Here is a 6,000-nt window from a genome sequence, read left to right on the forward strand (position 1 = left end):
GAGTTTTAAAATTATATACTCGTTCAACCCCTAGTCGCAAGTCCATCACAGAGCGACATAGAAACTATTTGCATGCTAGCAAAATGTGCAACACAATTCCTTGTTGCAGGCATCTCAAACTCATCTTTGTCACAAAAGATTCATTCTATGCATACATTTTAAAATGTATGTTGCAGGATCGTCTTCTCACACTTTCTGGGAGGTGTTTGCATGTTCTCCCAGTGAATTTTTTTTCTTCCCCCAGGTACTCTGGTTTCCTCCCACAGACCAAAAAACATGCATGTTAGTTTAATTGGTAACTAAATTGTCCCTGGGTGTGAGTGAGAGTTTTAATGGTTGTTTGTCCTGTTTGTCTCTTTGTGTCCCTGCGATGGACTTGTAACCTGTCCAGGGTGTCCCCTGCTTCTCGCACAGTGACTGCTGGAGATTGGAACCAGCTCCCGTGACCCAGAAAAGAAAAGTGGGTAAACAAGTTGGATGGACAGAGTTGTATTTTGACACTTGCAAGGGAACTCTCCTATGAAAAAATACACAGAGACTTCAGTCCTGAATGTCCAGGTCTAAAAAACAAGCTGATAATAAGCAATCACTAAAAAACTGGATGAAATCTATCTTTTTTAATGTATACTCCTGTAAATTAAATACTTAATGTGGGCACAAAGCTTGCTGCGAGTACAATGTGAGAAGAAATGGACACTAACATGAACGACCTAGAAAACAGTTTTGCAAGACGAGGGCAGAAGTTTTGACCCAAGGATAAGGTTTAATAAAAGACTTTACGGGGAGGCAGCTAAATTAAATGATCATTTATTAATTAATTACAAATGTCTTGGCTATTAAAATGTTTTAAACTGAGCAGCATTTGATAAAATATTTAAGTAAACGTTGCACTCATGAACCAGCCCTCCATCCATCCACTCCTAATCTTCATCCCAAGCAGTACATCCCACACACTGGAACTGTGACTACCTTCCTTATATGGAGATCATCTACGTTCACAGAACGATTTGCATCTTAAAGACGCATCTGACAACTTGTGTGTTCAGTGCAGACCGAGAAGATTACTCAGGTTGAACACTGATTCGCTGCTTGACTTGTTCGAGGTGAAACAAGTTATCTGGCACAGTTAAAACTATTAGCTTCGGCCAAAGTGACACAAACCAACTGTTCGGTACCTTTCAACATGAGTGGGGCAAGGTGTGCACGTCTATATTTGTTTAACAAACCAACCACTATCACTACCAGCCAAAAGTGATGTTTCTCTGACTGGTTACTTTGATGAAACGGTTACAGCTCCCCTCGACCGTTCTTAAAACTAGTCGGCACTAGCTCAAATCGTCTCTTTTCAGCTGATTTAGCCTGATATAAAGGCAGTACCTGACCAACCAGAAACTTTGAAGTCAGCTGCAACGTCCCACAAAACCGTTAACACAAGTGCCGTTTACGCAAGGGTGAAGGTGTGCCGTACACACACACAACACAAGGCATTGCTGTTGCAGTTTATGAACAAAAGACAACAATCCCCTGTGATTAGCACCAACAGTAAAAGATAATAGTTAACACGCTTGCACAACAAATGAAGCAAAAACGATGTCAACTCTAAAGATCTTTGTGCACAACTTCAGAGGACGTCAGCATTACCTCATACACGTGAGAATGACCAACACTGAAGAGCTTAAAGGTAACTGCGCTCAAAATGTTGGACTAAAACTATTTGAATGTTGCTAAACTACACCCAGACACACTATAAAAGTGAATAAAACGTGTTTCTAAGTGACCTTACGTCTAAATAAAGAGTGTGCACATTGTTGTTTGATTGTCAAAGTTAAATTGCAAGTTTCATCTGGAGAATATTTGACAGCTAGCTAGTATTTATCCAGAAATGCAGCCCTCCTGGCACTGAGCATACACTATATTACTCCGTTTGTGCCAGAGGACTGGATCTTTGTGATGATCCAGACTGGTTCATCACAAAGATCCAGACTGGTTCATCACAAAGATCCAGACTGGTTCATCACAAAGATGAACACAGGAGGGCTGTGATCAGTCTTACATCGGGGAAACTAAACAGCCACTGGCCAAAAGGATGGACCAGCACAGAAGAGCAACATCATCAGGCCAGGACTCTGTGGTCTACACTCATCTGGTCACTCTTTCAGGGATGAAGACGTGCACATACTTCATAGAGAGGAATGTCGGTTTGAGGAGTGAAGGAAGCCATCTTTGTGAAGTGAACTCGTCCATCGTTAAACAGGGGCCTCCGTGTTCAGTGGTCCTCCTCTTACAATGCTGTTATTGCGTTCATCAAGGCACCAACAACCGAATGTTCGGCCGATGGTCCTCCTTTTACACGCGAGTAGATAGTTCTGGCTGTCAGCGGTAAACTGGTCGGTCCACTGTGAGAAGGTGCTATTTATATGACTGAGTCTGTTGCAGCTCCTCAGACTGAAGAAGTCTTTTGGATAAAAGATGAAACATTTCACCAAAGAAGAATCCGTCCAGAGGACCTGACTTAATTTAGATTACATATTGTGTTTTAACTTTGTTTATTAAAGCAAAATAAAAAGTCCAAAGTGTAGTTCCACCGTTGTCGTGTTTTCAAACTACTCAAGTTCGAAGCAAACTGGACGAGTGCAGCCGTTTGTCTTTTCTCTTTCCCTCTCACTGAAACCACTTTTAGTTCTAAAAGGTGAAAATCAAATATTTTAGATTCATCATGACTGTCTGGATGCTTCACTTTAACTTCTGTCAATGTAAATGTTATAAACTAAAATTAATAAAGCATGCATTATTTATACTGTCTTTGTGAAATGATTTTAAGTGGTCCACATACATATCTTTATGCATTTAAAATTTTGAATAGCTGAATAAAAATACAAATATCTGTGGATTCCCTAAAGAAAGTTAAAGTAAAAGCTAAAATATGAACATGCAAGTCGCTGCGCTCACGTAAAACAAAATGCACGTTAGAACATTGTGAACGACTGAAACTTGTATTTTTAATCCAAATAAAGTGGTTTAAACTTTGAACACCTATTAAAACAATGCCAACTTTGGTATTGCACAAGAACCATAAAACAACACCACCAACAAATTGTTAATTCATGCGTGACACCCACCCCAGTGTGCTGATTACTTTAATATCTTTGGTTCTGGTTGTTCTTTAAGCAGGAACGTTTGTGATTAAACTTTGCTCAGGCAGCAGAACGGCTGCAGATCGATCAGTCACAGAAAGACGACGCCTCAAAAACAAACTCTTACTACACTCGTAACGCAAATCACTATGTTTTTAGGTGTCAGTGCTCATTCTGATTTCTTCAATAAACAAACTGAAACAAGTCAAGCGGCATCACAAACATGTGCCTCAGAAGGATAAAAAAAATAACTTTAAACACTTTTTTAGACAATACTCTTGTTAAATGTTTCAGAACAGCTTGGTGTAGCCTGGATGTACCTTAAACTTGGTACTTGGTGTTTTAAATACCGTATTTTCTGGCGTACAAGTCAGTTTTGTGCATAGATTTGTCAGTCCTGCGACTTATGTTTTTTTTTCTTCCATATTCATAACGCAATTTTTGACTGACGCTTTAAATTTCAAAGAACTGCAACAGCGAGTCCTCCGGTGCCCGCTCACTTCACTCAGCTGGTGCAGGTGGAGGAGAGCTGGAGAGCTCACAACTCCGGCTGCGATGGATGGAACCGTGGCGCCCAGGTGAAATGAAGCTGTTTTTACCATTAAATAAACGCATAATAAACGCGACGGGTCAGCAGTGATGCATAATAAATGTGAGTTATACGCTGAAGCGACTTATACATGTTTTTTCCTCTTCATGATGCTTTTTTTGTCTGATGTGACTTATACGCCAGAAAATACGGTAAATCTACTTGAAACATATCTAAAAGTGTGTGCACAGAGGAGATTACAGATTTGTTTACAGGACGGAGACACAAACTAGTGCTGCTGCGGTCCTTATTACCATCAAGCTGCTGACTGGACCTGCTAACAAGACCACGCCGCTAACCGAACAGAACCACGATGATGAAAGAACCTCACTATTAACCAAACCACACTGTAGATGTATGCCTTTTTCAACTTTGGTGCCTTGTTTTTTAGTATTTAGTAGTATTTTTTTAGTATGTTTTTAGTATTTTAGTAGTATTTTTTAGTATTTTTGCAGCATGCTTTTGTATTTCTTGTTGGGTTTTTTTGGGCGAGTCAAGATGGTTCTTCTCGTCCTCAGCATTTCATTGCATTGTTGACCTTGTGATTGTGCACATGACAAATAAACCTAACATGAACCTAGTGGTGGTCATTCTGAAAGGGTCAGAGGTCGCGTGGTTACTTATAACCAGAGCGGAGTGAAGGACAGAGTGTTGAACCTGCTAAAGAAAGGCAAGGTGGACGATAAAGGGCCTGTAAGAGCTTATCTGTCAGTTAGCAAAATATCTCGTGAACAGATGGACAGATGTGAATGAAACCCAGAAAGTAATCATTAGGTATACAACTAGAACTTTTAAGTTAATTAGTAAACGTTTTAACCCCGGAGAAGCAGTGAGCGTAGTATAATCTGTATTTTACTGCCTCTTCTTCTCCAACAAGCACCAGTCTCTTCAAATGAGCAGTTTGGCATTAGAGTCCCTACAGGCCATGTGGAAATGACAAGCTGAGCCACGGCCATAATTACCTTTGTGTGACACAGTCTGACACTGGGACTCTTCAAACCCTCCAGCTCTCTGCTAAGCCCAGAGAAAACCACGCGGGTCAAAGACCCGACCAGGCGCTGAGCAGCTCCTGAAAGAATAAAAACAAACCTGCTCAACAACTGGTCGTTCTCTGAACCAGTCCTGCCTTTGTTTTCCTGTCACTCTCCATTCAGCGTCAGGGAAATGTCAGCTCTCCATTCCTGTGCGCGAAACACCCGGAAATCCGCCACTCGTCCACAAGACGAGGCTCCCCGGCCCGTGTTACCTCCAGCACCCGGAAACGAGCGGAGTCCTCCCGGGGGGGTAAACCGCTCAACACCGGGGATCGATCCACCGCACACCGGGCACACAGAGGGGTGTGACAATGCCAACCTGCAGCTGGCGGAGAAAACTGTTGTCTCGGTGTAAATTGTTTTAAGAAAGGCGGGTGTTGAGGTGTTTCCGCCGTTTGAGGCACCTGCGGCCGCTCACCTCAACCTGGACCAGCTATGGAGGCTCCACAGCCCGAGTCCACCAACAATAACACGGCCTCCTGTCACAAGCTCAAACCGGCTGCCGAACACAGCCGTCACGCAACGATTTCAACCGCGTCGGTCCTCCCCGCAACGTTATAATTACGTTACAAACGAACACCCCGGGGGGTCTCAGTCGGTCTACCGACACGGGTCCCCGCTGACGCTGATGCTAACAAAGGCCCAGAGCTGTCTGGAGCGGAAGACCGACACAAGGGGAGGAAGGAGGCAGGCAGCAGAAAGGGAGACTGCCGCTCCAGATCACAAAACTCTCCCGTTTCACCCCTCTTTGAGCCGCCGTGGCTACAATATCCGTACCGATAGGTTCATAAGCCGTGCCTAGTGCAACCGCGAACAGGGAAAAAGCGATACTCACCGGCGAAGAGGGTGGATGGCTGCGGATTTTGGCCCCAGTTTGTCTCCGACACCCCAGGCTTTTACTCCAACAACATGGCGGCTCGACGGAGGAGCAGGCAGCAGCGCAGCATGACGGGAAGGGCTGAGAGGGAGCGGAGGGTTCATTGCGTTTAGGGCAGAACCTTGTATCATATAATCAGACCTCGCTTCTATCTTTAGTTGTTTTTATAAGCAGCACTCGTCAAAATGGCATTCTTCCTCATCAGAGTTTGATTTATATAATTAGCATTACTTATATTAAAATTATATTTCAAGTTTTCCAAAACTGAGTGTATATTAGGAAAAAAACAAGTTTAAGATGCCTAAAAATCCGTAAAAAGTGTATATATATTTAAAGAAATGTATGGCTTATATTCATAAATTATTT

General features: G+C 42.8%; 1 protein-coding gene across 1 annotated transcript in view; it reads right to left on the reverse strand.

Moving 5' to 3' along the window:
- pum1 (pumilio RNA-binding family member 1) overlaps positions 1-5,688 on the reverse strand; it is a 30,217-nt gene extending 24,529 nt beyond the window's left edge. The window contains exon 1 of the mRNA XM_037693338.1: positions 5,593-5,688. The gene's annotated coding sequence lies outside the window, so the exon portion shown is untranslated. The remainder of the gene's footprint in view (positions 1-5,592) is intronic.
- Positions 5,689-6,000: the final 312 nt, after the last annotated feature.

Source organism: Nematolebias whitei, chromosome 19, assembly GCF_014905685.2.
Source record: "Nematolebias whitei isolate Nwh7 chromosome 19, NemWhi1, whole genome shotgun sequence".
Classification (NCBI taxonomy): Eukaryota; Metazoa; Chordata; class Actinopteri; order Cyprinodontiformes; family Rivulidae; genus Nematolebias; species Nematolebias whitei.